Below are 20,315 nucleotides of genomic sequence, written 5' to 3' on the forward strand. Positions count from 1 at the left end.
GTTCCCCGCAGTCACAAAAACACACACACACTCATTGCATTTTCCTATCAAGCCTTTTGGGTGCACTGTCAAACAACCCCGATAGAGGGGAAAAAAAAAAATGGAGTTGATATTTGTCTGCGATATGAAGTTGAATAATTGTTGTAATGAATGACCTGTGGGTATTAACCACAACCATCTGATGGACCTCTGAGGCTAATTCTGCCACTGAATCTATCTGGTATCGGGAGCATCATTCACATTTTTAAAGCAGCACATTAAACGATTCTCTAGATGTTGCAAATTGTACGTGTAATATGTATTTCTGCGTGTATGTGTCTGTGTTTGTTCTTTGTGTAACTTGTGTTTTCCACTCACGTCTGGCCCCTGCTCTTCTGTGACACACACACAAACCTGTCCAAAGAGTCTGAACTTATTCCACGTAAGATAGCTGGAGCCATTAGCTTCCTGTGACCTTTACTACTCTTTCTCTGCCGTCACATTCACATTCTGCCTCGACTGTGTGTGTGTGTGTGTGTGTGTGTGTGTGTGTGTGTGTGTGTGTGAAAATTTGTGTGAAAGTGCCGGTTGCAAAAAAAAAAAGTACAATTTCTAAATTCATTCTTTAACATAACCACGTATAGATACTGAACACATGGACATGTGTGCATAGTTAAACACAAACACATGTGCTGGCATGTGTTTGGAATGGATTTTCCTTTTCTTTTATTTGCTGTAATTGGAAAATAATTCAGGCAATGTCAGGAGGAATCGATAAAGAATTAATGAAAAGAGAGACGGAGTCATTAAAGGCAATAAAAAGGGAGAGGTTATGATGAAGATGGCATCATGAGACACCGAGGAGACAAGTGCTGCTGCTCTATGTGTGTGTGTTAGAGAGAGGCGGCATGTGGAGACACGTTCACCACGTCGCAAAATAATCTGCAATATTTCCAGTGGTTCTCTGTTGCAAGTGATGAAAGCTAAATTAAACCGAAACTGTTATTTATTTTCTTTCTTAAAACTGGAGCAAAGAAACTAAATGGAGCTTCAGAGGGAAGAGGGTGAAAAAAGTAGATTTTTTAGAAGGTTTAGATTCTGGCTCTACATCGCCTAAATTACACTTTTGAGGATTTGGCACCCCAAACATAAATTCAGCAGTGCATCTATCAATTTTCAGAATGTATTTACTTTACGAGACCCTTGTATCATTAAATAATTTAAATAAAGGTTCATCCTATTCCAGCATTTCAACGGTATGGCCAGTGTCACAGTCAATCATTCAAAAGGGTAATTATATGACAGTGCTACGCTAAAATACCTACAGTCCCTTAATAGGATTTGAGCCATCGAGATCCAACCCTAAGCTTTTCCCGGCCCCTACCACTCATCTGAGTGCCATAAAGCTGCCAGAGGAAACAATACTGCCTCTCTCCTCACTGCTGAGGTTAATGGCAAATGGGGCTATGGCTGCCGGTGATATTGTTGGATAAATGATTATTGATTAGGTAAAGGTTGAGCTAATCATTAGGCTTCATCCATTTTACGGACTCTCTCCGTGACCTTTCTGCCTGGCCCTCTTGGATCACCAGGATTTCTCCATACGATGATTTGATCGCAGATGGGCACGGGGGAGGAGAGGGAAGAGGGGTAGGAGGAGGGGAGTGAAGAGGAAAGGCAAAGAAAAGACACGGGAGTTATGAGAGAGCAATTGATTCAGTGAGGAAATGAGTGTACTGAATGTGCGACATAGATGATGAAGTCACTCTTAAATATATAGTATTTAAGACTCATTGAATTGAATGAGATGGTGTGTCCAGACTTTTGACTGGTAATGTATATATACTCTGACGTTAAGATGTTACACAGTTACATTACTAGATTAGTAGTTAGTATGAATTGCATTCATAGATCCTTTATATTCCCTAACTGCAAACATACGAACTTTAATCCTATTTATCCAGATGTATGGTTTTTAACATGAGCTATTATGGAAATTCATCAAACCTGAAATACATTGGCGAGTATAGCCAATAGTATATTTTAATATTCCTTTAATTAAAAGTATTTAGAATTACTTTACTTATTACTTATACGGAACTTATTAAAAATACACTCACTGCTTATTAAGGAATATCAGTAAAAATATATAAAATAAGACATTTTTGGATTTTTTACCACACATGATTATCTAGACATTATAAAAGAATATGTAATGTAATATGTTTGTTTTTTTTTTTTTTTTTTGGAAAGCCAGTCAAACCTTGACATGCATATCTGTAAATCCAAACTAAATTAAAGCTCAGGTTCATCATGAATATGCCCCTGCAGCTGCTCACTAATCTTCCTTAGGTTACAGTGTTTTGTATGGAGCTGAGTGAGTACGCTCAGCTCTGGATACACTATAGGCTGAGTGAAAACACCCACTGAGAAACATCCGCTCTGAAACCTTGACATGGTGACAAGGAAATGCCTCGCTCCTAACAGCTCTATTTATTGAATTGTTGCAAATATTCCTGGCAGCAGGACTTTAACCAAACCCAGACTGGAGCTCACATCTGCACCCAATCACAGGAGAAAACCCCTCTGTTCCTTCTCCATTTCATTTATTCACAAAGCCCAGCACTGGGAAACAGAATGTTTATTTGAAGTAATACTTTACTCTGAACTACTGGATGGCAAACAGCTAGCGTTTTCATTGCTGCATGTACAATCTGTTCTGGAGATGGAGAGCATGGCTGTGTTTTTCCCTCACTGCTTAAATGACCAGAAACTGTTTGTATGCATGTATAATACATATATACATACTTTTTTTTTTTTTTTTTTTTTACTTAAGCTTGCTTGTGCATAGGCCATTCTCATTTCACTAAGTCCCACAGCTGCTTCTTAAAACTGCCAGGCCGTAAGTTATTAATTTATTCTGTGACGCTAGCATGCGGTATGTATTTGTTTTTGTTTTTTTGGCAGTTTATTTACAACGTTGTCTCATAAATGTGAGAATCTTTTCATGCTACAAAAAGTGGGAGCACTTTCTTTTGTGAAATGACAAAAGGGAATGGGAGTATAATGGTACAAAGGACATCACACATTTTTTTAATTGTCTTTATTATAAATATTAAATATTACAGGACACAATGAATATGATTTACTTGTATCACTTTCACATTTATTTTTAACCTGTACAAGCTAACAAATGCCCCCTCCTGTTAGGCAGATAGAACTGATTTGATAAGTTTGCATCTTTGTAATAAGTAGTATAAATACAGACCCATGCACACAACCCACGTTTACACATGTACAGCAATGTACATAGGTCTAGTATAAACAAAAGCCTACAGTGACAAACATGCATACACCTTAAATCTGAATTTGCAGAAACCGCAAGCTAAACACATGTAAAGTGATATGTTATTGAATATTTTATTTTATATCGAAACAAACAGAAATTTTAAAAAAGTCCTTCTTAAAACTAAGATAATGAAGTCTTAGTTTTTCTGTGGGTGCTTTACTGCGCAGCTACAAATGATTAAGAAATATATACATATATATATATATCAGTGATAAATAAAATATTGCGTGGAAAAAATTTCTGTTCTTTTTCTGCTTTTTTTTTGCTTGTTTGTTACTCCGCCACTTGTCTGAAGTTCCTCTCACATATTTGCTTCTTCCTTTTTTCCTTAGCAGGTTTTTCCTATTGTTTTTTAAGCTCACTGGACAGGCTCTTTAACTATAAAACAAACACTAGCATTACATGGATGTGCGAGTGGTACAGAATAGCTTTTTAAAAACATTTGAATAGAAATAAAAATATGAGTTAAGTTTACATTTATATCTGTCCTTGATAATGTGCTCTTCAGCTGTTTCAAAGAGCAGTGAGGCAATATGGTAAAAAAGATAGAACCTGTTTGTGCTATGAAATTCAGTTTGAATATAAACCAACATGTGGATTACTATCGGTGCATTTGTTAACCATGTCAGTGTCTCTAAGGATGGTGATGCACGTCTTTAACTCTTTACTTTGAGAATCAAACACCTCAAAAACGACAGAATAGATTGGTCATAGAATGTGGAGTGTGTGTGTGTGTGTGATCCTGACACTGATCCTGGTCGTGGATGCGGGACACTGCTACCTTTAGTGGGTGTTTGCACGTCTGTCTGAGGATAGATTTTGTCGGTGCGGCAGCATCACAACCACACAGCCATGCAAGACAAAATCACCACCAAGTAGAGGCTTGGTTCAAATATGGCCACGGTCTAATTACTCTCAGAGTAATATCAACCTGTTTAAGTGCACTGCAGCCAAGACGATCCCATCACATGTTCATCTTTAGTTTAGGGCGGATGTTATCCACTTGATGGATTGAAACCAAATCTTAACAGATGCATGTTTCCTAGATACTGACTACTAATGATCTTAATCATCCTCTAATTTTTTCACTTGTGCCACTCGTTGCCATTTGTGATTACGATTTAATTAGATCAACAACTACTGGATAGATTGCCATACAATGTGGTACAGACATTCATGTTCCCTTCAGGATTAAATTTAATAACTGAGGAATAACATTCCCATCAGACTTGGCTGTAGTTCATGTGTGCTGCTAATGGACAAATGTAACTCCTTAACAGTCACCCCTTTGTCTGAGTAGAATTACTAAAAACTGTGGATGCACTTTGTTTATTCCACTTGCCAGATGGACACTTGCATGACACATACTGCCCAACTATTTGTACAGCCTCCATGATTCCATTATATGACTAAAAACATTTCCAGTCTTGCTGACAAAAAAGTCCCAACCCCTGTTTGTTTCCTTTAGTTTGTAGTTCTCAGATTTATTGGCCTCTGGTCAGCAACTGAGCTGGCACACTGCTGACTCTACCTTGACACACTGAGATTTGCTGATGATTCCAAGACAAAGGGATGTGAACTGTATTGCTACATATAATGTATGTCTTCAGGCTACATGTAGGTGGAATCCAATTTATCTGCACGTCTCCTCAACTGTCTCTCTCTCCATCCACAAAAAGAAAAAAAAATCTTCACATTTTACTCACCATCTGAATATTGTCACTCTCTCATTCCCTCGGCCCTTGTATTCTTTACCCTCCATCCGTTATCCCCCTTTCTTTCTTCACCTCTTATACCCCTGCCATATTTCATTTAAATATTTCATCCAGTTGTCTTGCGGCTTCTGTGGCTTGCCAAGTGTCATCTAGATCCAGGGGCCCGACATTAAAGTGGAGCACGGAAGTCATTTTTAAAGGCGTGAGTGTGGGAAAGACAGAGACAGAAAGAGAAAAGGAAAGGGGTGAGATGAGAAAGAGAAGTAGCTCAGCAAGGTCCTGAGATGTCGGGTGGTGATAAGAAGTGAAAAGGTGGAGAAGACATGGGAGTGATAACTAATGTACTTCCTGTGTACTTCCTCTCCTCCCTTGTCAGCCCCTCCCAATGCCAACACCCCCCCACTCCCTCCATCAGCCTAAAAGATATAACTGATGTGTGGTGATTTGTGTGTGCGCACCAGTGTGTGTGAATCAGGGGTAATCTAATGTGAGACATAAAAGTTGCTTTCTGCGTGAACGGAAAGATGTACATTTAGGTGTGGAGGCTGTGGAGGGAAGTGTGTGTGACTAACTGATGAGTGATGCTCAAGTGGAGCTGTGAGCGATGACATTAACACATGAGTGAAATTTCCACTTAGCAAAGAGTAATGTGTTTGCTTCCTTTAAAAGATGAGTGTGTGTGCGTGCGTGTGTGTGTGTGTATGCATATGGTCTGTCATACCCTGGCAGACTGTTGGTTCCAGATGAGATCAAATGCACTGGATCAATGAGTGTTCTCGCAAATGTCGGCACCGACCTGCAAAACACAGAAGGAGACTCAGAAAGACATGAGATTGTGACCGTGGAGCCGCAATCCTGAGTCGTCCTTTTGTCCTCCCGGTAACACCAGCTCTTGTTGTAGTTTAGACCGTAACAGTGAAAACACAATGACAAACACGGTTTGGCTTTTAACACGTTTCTCCCTACACTGTCGGGTAGCTCAGCCCCCCTGACATGCGCCGCCTCCCATTACAACACCATAAACCGTGGTATAATACGTTAGGAGGGGTAAAATCACTGTACTTCTCTATTTTCCTGCCGAGAGTATTACCTCATCCCAAGTGTAAATGAAAGTCATGTCGCTAGTGTGTAGGTTGACGGGGTGAGCATACCGTGTATTATAAATGGAAAAAAAGATGTGTTTAATAGAATAATGAGAAAATGTGCAGCCATGTCCACTTGGTCACAGTGAGGATACCTATTAACATGACCAACATTAGTAGCGTAAGGCTGTGTGAAATGCTTTAGTCAGTGACACAGAATCACAAATGTCATTTTCTCAGTTTATTTATCCAAGCAACAAAAACACAATTAAATCCAGCTATTGATGTATCCACACTACCTACCAGACCAAATTATTAGCTCTCATTTACTTATAGCCTATTATTTATGTTCATGGGGTAGTTGGTGGTATTTAAAATCAAAACCATCGACAATCTCTATATTTGTGTTATTATGATTTAGTATTTTCATTTCAGTTTATCTTTCTCCTGGTCATTGATTATTTCATTGATGTGTAACATTTCAATAAATTCCATAGTGACTGTAAATTCTTTACTATGTTGTACATTTTTTTTCTTACCATATTATATTTTCTATCTAACTTGTACTTTTGCACTTGCAAAACTTGGATCTTGTCCTGCTGCTGTAGACCCTAAATTTCTAAAAAAGTCCGTCTGTTGACGCAGAAAATAGTCGATTGAATTTTAGAATAGAGAATAATTTTTTTGTGTTATGTTTCTTTTGAGATTTCCTTTGATTCAAGACATTTTGACCTCTACCTCAACTTCTCCAAAAAAACAACAACAAGAAATGAGCAAGCACAAAAAAGAACCACCCACAGTCAGACAAGCTAAGAGTCACCAGCTTGGAAGTCAGGCCGACTTCCCTGCCTATAAACCTCCAACCTCTCTGTTGGAAAGTGATTATACTCCAGCAAAGATCTGCTGCACCAATCACACTGTTTTACTTGACTTTACGCATCGATAAACAGAAGAGTAACAGTGACATAGTCATAGACGTCATGTAAATGCTATTAAGTTGAATTAGTGTACAACAAAATGTCTCTTACTGGTTGCGGGACAAAGTCAGTTTTGCGCAATTCTTTTGTCTTTATCAGTTGAAACCTGCCCTGTAATGAAATAGCATGTTACTAAGCTCATATTTGTACTTGCATCCTCACTATATACACCTATACTTTATTAGCTTCCCTATTGTGTTTGTCTGTCCTTCCGTACGTACTTTCATTCATTCCATTTGTTTGTGTTTACGTGGCCTGTTCTCCGGCCTCTTCAAACCAACTACTATTGTCTGTCCAGCTTTCCCACCTGCTGCATGACCTGATTTGCTCACCTGCCGCCACTACATTAATCAACCCTGCGCTACATACACCAGCTCACCATTACTCATGTACCAGATGTAACTTTGTGCCTTAGCTTTTCGGTGTTCAGTTTGCTCAGTGCTTACTGCTTTTTACCCTGGTCTCTGTGTTTTATTTGCTTTCCTTTTTCTCCACGCTGATTGTGGTAAATAAAGCTTGAATTGTGCGTTGCTCATGAGTGCCCTGAACACAGGTCTGACAACATGCCGTAAAACTTTACATCCACTTCAATCTCTTGAATTGAAATTGCAATGATCCATCAGCATATGTATTTGAATCAGTGGTATTGGGAGACACAAGCAGAACTATGGTATCATTCTGTAATGTGATCACAAACTGAGTGCTGTAAAATGATCATCTGTTTTATAAAACAAAGTCAATACAATGCAAAATGATTGCCTTGCACCATGTACGAATTCAAATGTTTATTTAACAAAAATAAAATAAAAACAGGAGAAGTTTAACATCTTTGAAGCCTCTTACACACACGGACAGAAACACACACACACACACACACACACACACACACACACACACACACACACACACACACATACACACACAAACACACACACACAAAAGGACAGAGAGAGAGAGTAACAGACCTGAGTGTGTTTGTCCATATGAGGTTTCTGTTCCGCTTGCCAGGTTGCTTACTGACTCTCCACATGTGTGTTTGACCTTTAAACTCTGCACTTCCCCTTGAGGAGAAAGGCCCTGCTCTGTGAAGGGCCTTTGTACATCCCAACAGACACACACGCACACACACACTGATCCATCATTTTATGAGCGTGTGGATTTAGCTTTGAAGGGGCAACTCTGGTCAGGCTTGTGGTCACCAAGAGTAACAGATAAAACACTTCTGGTATTACTTCCTAAAACCAGACGTGTGGGCTACTGGACACACACACACACACACACACACACACACACACATATATATATATATATATATATATATATATATACACACCAGGCACTGAGCTGCTGAGTCCCCAGCTTAGCACATGATCCTCTCTCTGGGAGGTTGACACTCTGGAAGCAGAGCCTTTGCAAACTCCTTTAGACTACACACACACACACACACACACACACACAGACACACACACTCAAACACACCCTCTTCAAGGAGCACGCACTGCGAGACTCACTGTGAGAGTCCAAAACCTCGGAGGCCCGATCATGGTGATCTGCTGGTCAGCATCTGTTTACTGTCCAGCACACTGCTTCCAATTTCCAGAACCATCAGTCATCACTAGCACTCTACATCTCAGCATTTGAAGGGCAGGAGACATATTGAAAAAATCACGCCAGTAAACAATCCTCCGCGTCACTAAATATCCTAAAGCTAGGACAACTCACTCTCTACAGAAGTGGAAAATCATTTGAGAGTATTGACCTCTCCTCCTTCGTCCCCCGGGGTGGGGCAGATTGTTGGCCATTCCAGCCCCTGCAGTGAAGCGCTAATTCAGACAGGCGTGCAGCAGTCGTGAAGCTGACATGACTCCAACGTGGTGTCAAGTCAGCTTGGATCTCCACAAGGCCCTAGGGCACCTTACTGCCAGTTTGTAAAGGAGAAACCGTGACCACTGCACCCTGGGGTGCCTGCATTTAACACAGTATCCCTTCTATTGTGTGTGCAGAGGCATGTACATCATATGGATATTGGTTCAGTGTGAGGTCAGTGTGAGTTTATGTCAGGTGGGGGGCGGGGTGTGGACGTGAGAGGTAGCATGCACACACGTGCATGAAATTTTTAAGTCGATTTTCACTGACATATGTTTCTCCAGTGGTTTTATTGTATTTATTGTAGGCAGAATTATATTACACGTTATAACTCCTACACAATCCTGTCCTATAAATTGTTAATGTACACCTAATTTAATTTGCCAAATGTAGCTGACGGCTGACAAATGGAAGTGTCTTAGGTAATCGTAGGTCTTTTGAGGGCCTCTAACTTTGGCACATCTTTGACGCGTCACAGAACCTACTCCCTGATGGTGACTATGATGATGGCTGGTGAGCACTGGCTGCGAAGGCCATACAATATGATTTACAACATAGTTATAGTGAAGCAGTGGCATCACTGTGTTTGTTTTAGAGTGGGAGTTTCAAAGTCTGTCTCCATGAGCCCTCCTTCATAGTAAATTAAGACAACTACCAGCTGAGTCAGCGTTAGTTAAACCCAACTTGACATTTCTAACATTTTGATTGGTTTGCTGTTGGTTTAATAATAATTATTTATCTGTTCAATTTTGACACTTCTCCAAACACTAAATAAGCCATAACAGGGCGAATCATGTTTTATTGGACAAAATGAAAATCATTTTGAAATGGTTTCAGCATGGAAAGATTGCAGATGTGTCCGATACATATGTTTCTTTGTAGAATTAATAATACATTATAAGCACAACATCTGATGATCTCGCATGCAGATGCATGCAGAATCAGGGCCTCTCATAAGAGAAACAACGTGAGCATTGTCAGGCAGGACAAATGCATGATTCTCCCTCTCTCTCCTTCACTTTCTGCATCTCTCTACCAGTATTAAAATAATCTCTCTCTCTTTCCACTTAGCAGGTATCTTATACAGGGTAGTGATGCGGTGGAGGAGGAGAGAGGCTTCAGTATAACAGCTCAGAGAATGTCACAATAAGATAAACACCGGGTGCAGCTGAAGTGCCTTTGGGCTGACGTGACAAGAGTATCGGCTTGTGATTTGTATCCACTGCAGCTCTCAGTGTGGAGTGGTTCCCACACACTCACTATACATAAATGTGCAACATTTGAATCCAGAGTGTTTCTGTAAACTAGTGCAATGTTTGTTTATAGCCAATGATTCTATAATATACTGTAGCTGCTATTGGAAACTACTTATGGCTGTCAGTTTATGAGATAACCACAATATGTCATTGGTTGAATTGTGTACATATCAGGTAGAGACACAGACACAGAAGTGCAGGACGATGCAGGGTTGGTGGGAGTTCTAGGACTTTCTCCCAAGAGAACAGTTTTATGTGGGTCCATTGTGTTGTAGTTTTTACTCACTGTTTGTTTCACTGTCATTTTCCAAATTCCAGGATACTATATACATGTTCAGTGATTTTTTATTGTGAGTCTTCACTTTTGCAGCTTGAGTATGAATAATCGATGTTGGCAGGGGTGGTGTTCTGCAAGCATGGGTCATTTTTATAATTAATTAACTAACTGAATCTAACTAAATGAACGATACCGCAACATCATGTAAAACTCGAGTACTGTCTGACACTGCACATTAGCCTATTCTACAGACTTGGGGAATTATTGTCCTTTGGGTCTTCACAGAATTAAAAGTTAAAATAATAAAATGTTTCATTTTCTTCCCAGTGATACAATACATTCTTCCAACCACATGGGATGATACATTTCTATGATTCAAACAACTTTTGCTTGAGTCATGTTTCAATTGAAAAAGCTTATTACTCCAATATTTGTGTGAAAACAGGGGTATATATTGATTTCAAGGATTTCATTCATTCAGTCTGCGCTGGGTAAATTATAACCATTACCTTCATTACTGTCCTATCGCCTCTGTCCACTTGCACAAGGTACTGTATTGCAATTAGTCCAAAGTCAGATATAAATGAATGCAGTTGGCTCTGCTTTATAATGCATCCAGTACAACTTCACTAACAACTTTGATAAATGGGGTTAGGCTTTGGAATAAATTTCAAATTAAAATGGAACAATCTGTCCCACTATAGTACACTAGTCTAATATTTGCAGATGTGCGGAGCAGCGACTTTTTCCTGTCGTTAAATCTATTTTAAATCCACAGATGCCAATAAGACTGCATCACCCCATGCACTTTTTTCAGCATTTGAAAAGCCCTTTTTTCTTTCATTTTTTTTTCTTTTCTCCACCTCCTTTCTTCCTGAAGCTGATAGGTGTGTCTGAAGGAGGAGAAGAGGGTGTCGGGCAGATGCCTTATCACAGCCACATCGAACATTGTTAATTAAGGGCAGCCCGTTCCAATTTAAGAGACGGATTAATGCAACGGATACATTACAGCACGGAGTCGACCAGCTTTCTACCTGCCTCTTTATTTGTCCACGTGAGGATATAGACGGAGCATCAGGTTATGACTGACTGTGCTTCTAATTACGCTTTGTCTGCAGAAATATTATTTTCACAGCCAGTCTCGGTTACAGTTACACACGGATAACACCCACTTGTTGAGTTTCTGATTTTACGCAGATCATACATTTATTAACCACCATCCTCCACACACATGATTTTAGTTAAAAACTTCCATAGTTAGCCTGTGAGATGCAACAGTGTGCTTCATTGAAGAAGAAGGAAAAAAGAAAAAAGCTGGAAGGCTGTGATTCCTGAAAGATATTAGCAGGGGGCACACAAATGAAGAGCCACAGCAACAAGGATTTAAAGTGAGCAAATCACAAGGGAGCTCCACATTTTGAATGAATGTGGACGAATACGTGTCATTTTTTAATAAAGATATTGAAGAATTTTATGTCTTCAAACATTTTACGTGATTATATAGTTTCTTTGTCCAATTCATGTCCCTTCCAAGGAACGTCATTTATTTTATTTATTTTTTTAAACGTTAACTGTGAATTACTAGAACTGTCAATTGGATGTTCTTCCATTAAGTTTTCACTTTTAATTTGCATCTTGTGCATTGTATAAAGATGTTGAAAATTTATGCAACTGATTCTCAGATTCTCACACACCTTTAAAATGCAAGCTGACATGAACGTAAGAGATCATGTACACAAATATGATTAATACTGCTACAAGTAGGAAAAATACCCAGTAATCCGTAAAGAATAAACTATTGTAAGTTGCAATTTTGCCTTCAGCCTGAACAGGTAACTGGACGTTTTTATTTAGGGAAGAACTCCCCGGGGCTCTCGAAGGTGCCTTGGTGGTCCCTGAACCTGACTTTGAGAAACCGCTATTTTCGAGCAGTGTAACCAATGAAGTACAGTAATGGAGTGTAGTGGCCTGAAGTGTAGCTATGAAGTCTTCCCTAATGACTCTAGCACATGTGTGTCTGGCTTTCAGCCCTCTCATTAACGTCACTGGACACTGTATACTTTGTGGCTGTGTGTGTGTGTCTGTGTGTGTCTGTGTGCGTGTGTGAGGGGGGAAAGAGAGACGCTGCTGTTTGCCAATATAGCAAGGCTTAGAGTACTCCGGTGATCTCATCTCCTCTTAAGAGTGCTCACCCTGTGGCTGTGGATGTGTCTGTGTTTACGTGCGCACCCACCTACAGGACTTGTGTCTACTGCGTGTAGAAGAGTATATCTCATCATCCACAGGATGCCTTTCATTCTCCACCAACTGGAAAGATGTCATGTGTTTCACCTCCTTCTTGTCGAAGCTTCCTTTTTCTTCATTTCCCACATTGCTGAGTAAATGTTTTATAAATGCTTCTGTTTCATTTTTGTTTCAGTTACAGATGTTGCAGCTTTATGAATAAGCAAGACCTGTGCATGTGTTTGTGTGTGTGTGCATGTGTGGTAAACAGGGTGGTTTGCTCTGTGGAAGAAGGAATTTCCCCCAGCAGTCCCCATCAGTAATAGTGCCTGTAATGAGCTGCAGCTGTCAGCGTGGTTTCCGCACACACATTCGCATAAAACACACACACACTTGCAGTACGGAGGAAGCAGTGACTCACTCAGCAGTGCGCCGTCATACTGTACGCTGATAAACAGTGTAACTCATCAGAGTTTGCATCAGGCATTAGACACAAACATTTCCTCAGAAATACCTACTCCTCCTGAAAATATCTGGCTGTGAATTTCCTTTAAAGTTTATGACTTGTTTCAGGATGAAAAACACACTAATTGTGCCTCTCACTTAAAGATACAGTAAAAGTAAAAAGCTGCTTATTCCAGCCTCTTATTCTGCCTTTTTCAGATATCTGCAAATATACACAACCAATCAAAGGTCTGGACACACTTTATCAATGAATTGAATGAGAAGGTGTGTCCAGACTTTTGGCTGGCAGTGTATGCACAACAAAGAAAACATGTGTTTTATATTTCTGTCAAATTCATTTTTAAAGTGTCACAATCCACAATGTCTCAGTTTATTCCATAAGACCGTCCTTGAGTAAAAGCTTGTGGTAAGCTGTATCGTGCTGTATCGGTTGTGTTTGGACATCGGGAACAAAAACCTCAATATTCCAAATGTGCATGATTGCAGTCTGATTTACTCATTACTTCCTAATCATCCCCCTCCTCATCTAACAATCCATGTGAAGGAAGCTCATTTCTATTCTGCTGAATTTTTAACACTAATTCTCTGATTGATTCTGGGCAGAAAGAACCCCGACAGCTCAGAGAACATACTTGACAATGACTTTAGCTAATTTTATAGGGATTTGTCATAAACATAGTTTGAATGCATCTTTTTGAATGTCTGAAAGGCTCTTTTGTTTGGGTGTCAGCCACCCAACTATACAACATGTTTAAATGCAAGCCACCTTCACATGCTCTGAATCTGTGACTGATACTGAGTGGCAGTTTTTAAACTGCGCTTCCCCTCCAACATTCCAAATAATCCATGCACAGAACATGTAACATAAAACATTCCCCCTTAAAAGAACGGCACTATTGGTCACTAACAAAGTCAGAAGATAAGGGAGCGGTGTAATTTTGAAGTTATTGCTGCTTATTGCGTTGTGGCCAGTGAAAACTGTCATACACAAAATAACAAGGACATAAAATTATTTTCATATGAAATAAAAGCAGACTTTGTTTCCACACATCTGGATTTTAAATAAATTAAGACAACAATGCAGGCTGGTTTTATTGTTATAAAGGAATTGTTGTGAATTATTCAGTCGTTCCTTTGTGCCTACATGTTGTCGAGTCTTTCAATAATTTTTGTCTCTGTCGCATCATCATGGAATACTACAGACGTGCTGCTTCATCGCAGTTATAGTGATAATAGTTACACACAGCTTCCAGTCTGAGTGGTGCAAATGAAGCATCAGTTTACTGGGATCACTGGTCCACCTTAGGAGTTTCTTGGCACTGAACCAACAGGCTTCCCAACAGGTTACTCTGCTAATTAGACTTTTCCTTTCTATAAACAACAATTGTATCCAATAAACCACAAAACATAATAAAATAATAATAAATACAGCCACCTTATCCTGAACCAGCTGAGCCATGGCTTTGTGTTTTGACTGGCCCAGCCCTCTGTGACCTCTGACAATTTTTATCTCATTTCAGTCTAACTTTGTAGATCAGACTTTAATTTTGAAGCACGGACCACGGGACAGTGATGAATAGGCTACATCAAGGAGGGCTTAAATTACCCCTCTCCCTGGTGGCAGCACTGACCACAAGGAGAGGTGTGTGTGCACCCGGGTGTGTGCGTGTCGGTGTTGTGTGCGTGCGTATGCATGTGTGGTGACCTAGTAACAGCAGACAGAGAAAGAAAGAGGGCTGGTCAGCACTTGCCCTCTCAACCCTGCTAGCTCCGCAGCACACCCAACAAGAGAGGAGGGAGGGAAGATGGGGGGGGGGAGGGAGAGCATCCACTCTATCTTTTTCAGTTTTTCTTGTCAATGCGTTGTCTTGTTTTTGGTCAGAGTTTGTAACTTTTAAGGTTATCTGAGGAGAGTCTAACCCTGGCCTTATTTTTTTTTCTTTCTCTTTCCATGCAAATAGGTGTTACCTTTCGTGAAGGCTAGTTTTGGAGGTCATTCAGATATTGATGAAACCTTAAGACTACATAATAAAACAGTCTGTTTCAAATTGAGGGGGGGGGGGGGGGGGGGGGGGGGGGGCAGTAGGTTTGGTGAGCAGCCACAGGCAAGGCCCTAGGCTGAGATGAAGAAAATCAAAAACAAGATGACAAAAAGCAGCTAAGGGGAGAGAAAAACAACTTGTAAAACTGTCTTACCGCCTTACCCATTATAACAGCACGACTCGAAATTTCGTTTAACTTGGGTAAGTTTTTCAAAGATAATATATAGTCAGATATTTTTAATTGAGTTTCAAGATTTAGGGTAAGCCCTACATTTTTGGGAGAATATTATTCAAGCATTTGCTGATCAACACACTCGTTTTTCGCCGTGCACGTACATCAGCCAGTGCCCCACTTTTTGCCCTGAAATGTGCGGTCATGTTGAGAAAGATTAAAAGGATTCACAGTCTTTACTGAGAATCAGTACAGAATATCCTGTCGTTTAAAAATATATATATATATATATATATCCTGTGTTTTTCCTCTAACACTCTGAGGACTGTCCGCGGCTCTTAATCCACTGTGCTAGATTCTAGTGTGCCGTGAAGTCAGTGCGCAACGCCGCCTCCACGCGCTTTAGTGATCATCGTAAAATATCAGGAAAAGCAAGAAAGGGGATTAAATTGAGGATGTTGGTAGTGTGGGTCAGAGATGCCCCCAACCTCAATCCTAATCTAAATTGTGACAGATTCCATCCAGCAAATTGAATATTGTTTGGGGAGTTGAGAATTCTCTGATAACTATATAAGAGGTAGAATAAAGTGATAAAGTATATGTTGCAGTTTTAAATGCTTTAAACTCACTCAGTGTGCGTGTCTGTGCGCGCGCGTGTCCGTGCTTTGGTTTACAGAACTTCAGTCACTTTTAACTTACTTGGCCACCCAATGAGAAATAATAGCAATATTAAGACGAATCTGACTGAGCCTCTCCACGTTTAGTGCCACACCGCCTGCGTCCGCGGACTTTTTCAGCTCCGGCTTGTGCGTAAAGGCAGCACCGGCATGGTCAGAGGCGAGGCTCCGATCCCTCACCGCAGCCCCTCTTTTACCACCTACACACACAGACGGCGTAAAGACTCTGGGAGTCTGGGCTTCAGTGTGCGTGTTCTCTCTGTGATACGCTTAAGCTCAGTTTCTCTCTTCATTTGCGGATGGAATCAATATTACAACTGTCAACGGTTAACCCATTTTCCGTTTTAAATACAATTAATGTCTCAAACACTCGAATATAAGTCAGTTCTATTCCGCCTTTATGAAGCCCACGTCTTGCAATTTAAACAAACTGTGATATGCCACCGCTGTTTAATTTCACCGGATAATGCACATTGCTCTGGAGGGGAGAAATAAATCTGTTTGTCATCAATGTCCCTTAAAAAATTCGAAGTTGCGTGCAACAGAACACGAAAGAGCTAAATTAAATTCGTTTTAATAACAGTTAAAATCCAAAAAAATGCATCAGACAGGAACATACTGCGATGTTTCACAGGCCTCCTGGTTGATTCTAACAATATCTGGGATACGTTAGTTTAGTTTGCAATAGAGTCTTGTTGCATGGTACAAGCAGACACCAAATAAATTTGTGTGAGTTTCTCATGTAGTTCATTAAAAATATATACGTATGACAGCATTCTAAACACATGGTAAAACGAAGAAAAGAAACACAGCTGTGTATTTTACACAAAAAAACATATACATAATACATAAAGTTGTGTTTTCAGCCTAAATAAGTGTAAACCAAACAATCAAATAAGCCAGAACATTCATTTTCATGTGAAATCAGACCTCGGAAAAGAGAAGTGAGCAGATAAAAATGAAAGAAGTGAACTGCATAGTCTGACCCAAGTATTAGAATCTCCACTGCGATCAGTTAAATTCTCCGGAAAGAATTATTATTTTTAAATAAAATGATGTCCAGCTTTACCTGCTATGGAACACGGCGAATGACTTTTTGTTACACAGCTGGATGTTCTTATTAGAGTTTTAAGCACTTTGGAAAGCTGTATGTAAACGTATTAAATCGTGAGCCTGAGACGAATGGTCTTTCAGTAGTTTCTCTCTCTCTCTGTCTCTCTCTCTGTCTCTCCCTCCTTCTCCTTCTCACACATGCAGTGTACATGTGTGTGTGACAGAGGTTCAAATAATTTGAAGTATAATTTTTGGAAAACTTATTGAAAGAACATTGTAATGCAAAAATGAATGACGTTACGTTTTTATATGTCGGTGCACCGTGCGCTCTTCTTTAAATGACAAAGTAAAATAACAGACGCAGTATGTTTATAGGTTATTATCTGACTTTAGTTTACGGTGCGTATAAATATCGCTGTTTGTTGTTTTCACCTACCCTACTTGAACACCACATCTTTTCTATGTGCACAATCATGTACATGGTAAAAGTTAAATATGCAGGCATTCCTAGTATATATGTAAAATTATATACACGATATATGTAAATTGTTCTACCTGTCAGACGTTATGGGTTTATATGATTTGGGTTTTTTAAAAATAATTATTTTCTTATAATACATTTAAGTCGTTAATGTGCTGGAAATCAAATCACCCACTCCGCCCCCACCGGTCTGTCCACTCAACCTCCGCCGTATTGGTCCGTCTGTAGACTGTCTGTGTTCGTATTACAATGTGCTCAAGTCAGAGTTCAGACAGCAATTGTAAAGTGTCAGATTAAGTATTATATATATAAATATATATTTTAAAAAAGATCAGAGATAATCTTTGGTAACTCCAGGTGTGCTAAAAACACACGAACAAAATGAAAGAATAGTCGTCCTGTATTTTAAAAATTGTAAAAGTAAAAAGCGGTCAAGGTACTCTGAGCATTAATGACAAGTGCCATTTAGAAACACTTGATTTTCTTGTTAACAGAGATGCGTAAACCCCATGTGTCAGGATACTGGAACACATGCATGTGGGTGTGCATTTTTGTCCTTTTTTTCTAATAAAGAGAATGAAAAGTGTATCTGCATTCGAACTGCGGAGCAGAGAAACCCAGACTAAGACTTTCTAGAAACAGCCTATAAAAAGTATTTCCGTCTCTCAAAAATCTGTTTCCTTGGATATTTGTTGGTGCTTGAATCCTGAGCAGCAAAAAACACCCAAATTCCTATTTGTTAGAACGCAGATTTTCGATTTGCCTTTCATAAAAAAAGTGAACTGTGTCAGTCAAACGCAGAGGAGGAGAGTTCTCCGTCGTTTACGAACGCGTGTGAGTTGCGCGCTATGTTTGAGTGTACACGGTGGGGCGGGATGGTTGTTGTAGTACGGCAAGGAGTGTAGTGTGTGTGTGTGTGTGTGTGTGTGTGTGTGTGTGTGTGTGTGTGTGTGTGTGTGTGTGTGTGACACTGATGGATGCGCCAATGGAAAGACGGACAGATGCTTGGGCGGATCTAACGGCATGCAGTGGTGGAGCGGCGCACACAGTCGCGGCGAGATTAGGGCGAAAACATCCTCGATCTGCGGAGAGTCGCCGATCACCAATCCCCCCAACGAGCACGGCGAACGGAGGGACAACGGACGGACTCCCCGGTTTAACCGAGAAGCGACGCGGACAGAGAGGCTGAGCGGATCTGATTCCCTCGGCGGATCCTACGAACAGAGCTGTTTCTCTTGCTACTGACGAGCGTGAGAGACGAGACGCAGCAGCACCACATCTGGCTCAGAGGAAGACAAGAGGAGAGAGAGAGAGGGAGAGAGAGACAGCCTTTGGCAACTCACCCTTGTTACCCTCCCTCGTTTCTTCTGTTCCCTCTACAGGAATCTTTTATTTATCCATTGTTTTCACGCCACGCGTTCCACTCCGAGGATTGCCTGAAAAATACAAGACACAATTTTACAAACTTCACCAACTCCGTTGAAACAAAAAAAAACTTTTTATTCCTCAATGTAAGGTGAAAGGAGCAAGTGCATCTACACGAGATATGTTTGAATCATCTTAATTGACGAAGAGCTTGAGCTTACCTGTAAAAGAAAAAAACAGCACTTTATTCCATTCTATCCGTTGTCGGTTAAAGGGACAAACACTTGGCGAAGCTTTTGCGCCTCTCCGGTCATTTGAGGCGCAGGAGGGAGATCGGAGCGCAGTGTTGGGAGACACGTCTGATTCGCTGCGTGGCTGATTTAAATAGCTCCTATCAGGCCACGTAAAGAAAAAAAAGGACAAAAGTACCAACAGCGGCCAAGAAAGTGTTTGGCAGTAGACACTAGAGCTCGGCTGATCTGTGCGCTCCAGCCAGCTTGCAAGCATGGGAGCAGCCTGAGCCCGTCACCTCCTCCTCCTCCTCCTCCTCCTCATGTACATTATTACAACAAGGGAGACCCAATCAAGCACGTATCTCATCGATTCACGCACACACAGACACACACTCGCACGCACGCGCGCAGTTCCACTAACGCGCTCTTACACGTGCTTGCGCACACGTGCATACGCATACATACTGACTGAGTGACTTGCCCTCAGCGGATTTTTCAAACCGCTCTTGGACAAAACAACGTAAACGCGCCAGGCAGGGCAGCGTGTGGGCGACCAGTCCCGACCGTCACCTCCTCCTCTTCTTCTTCCTCCTCCTCTTTTCTCCTCTGCTGTCGGTACAGAGAATTAACAAACTGAAAGAGCTGCATGTGGCTTTCTTTTTTTTGACCACCGACAGGACTTGCCAGAGGCGAATGGATTTTTATTAGATTGTTTCAGGCATGTTGAGACTGGTATATCTCCTGGCTTTGATTTGTGCGTGATTACCGGGTGGAGAAAAAGCGGAAACCTCATGGATAGCGCGGATCAGCCCGTAAAGTAAGTGTTCATTTCCGTTCAGATCCCGCTGTCAAGCTTGTGCGTTTTTTGTGAATGATACTGTGTATGTGTTTTTGTTGGGCTACCATGTGTCTACATGTCTGCTCCTCTCCTTCCATCTGCAGTACGCCTGATATTACGCATACTCCCAACCACGAGCAGAAGCTTCTGATGACCCTGTTTGTTTGAAATAAACGGGGCTAGAATGAGGCAGAGGGTGTCAGTCAGAGAGTGATATGGATACTAAAGACAGCAAGAGGGGAGAGATAGAGGAGAGGGAGTGAGA

General features: G+C 40.7%; 1 protein-coding gene and 1 long non-coding RNA gene across 2 annotated transcripts in view; one reads left to right on the plus strand and one right to left on the minus strand.

Moving 5' to 3' along the window:
- Positions 1-2,226: 2,226 nt before the first annotated feature.
- Positions 2,227-19,341, minus strand: LOC125005624. Its single transcript, XR_007112467.1, has 3 exons — positions 19,201-19,341; positions 18,958-19,050; positions 2,227-5,839 (listed from the first exon to the last, which is right to left on the minus strand). It is a non-coding gene; the product is annotated as an uncharacterized LOC125005624 (long non-coding RNA).
- tshz3b (teashirt zinc finger homeobox 3b) overlaps positions 15,375-20,315 on the plus strand; it is a 39,095-nt gene continuing 34,154 nt past the window's right edge. The window contains exon 1 of the mRNA XM_047581083.1: positions 15,375-20,029. The gene's annotated coding sequence lies outside the window, so the exon portion shown is untranslated. The remainder of the gene's footprint in view (positions 20,030-20,315) is intronic.

This window comes from Mugil cephalus, chromosome 3, assembly GCF_022458985.1.
Source record: "Mugil cephalus isolate CIBA_MC_2020 chromosome 3, CIBA_Mcephalus_1.1, whole genome shotgun sequence".
Lineage (NCBI taxonomy): Eukaryota > Metazoa > Chordata > Actinopteri > Mugiliformes > Mugilidae > Mugil > Mugil cephalus.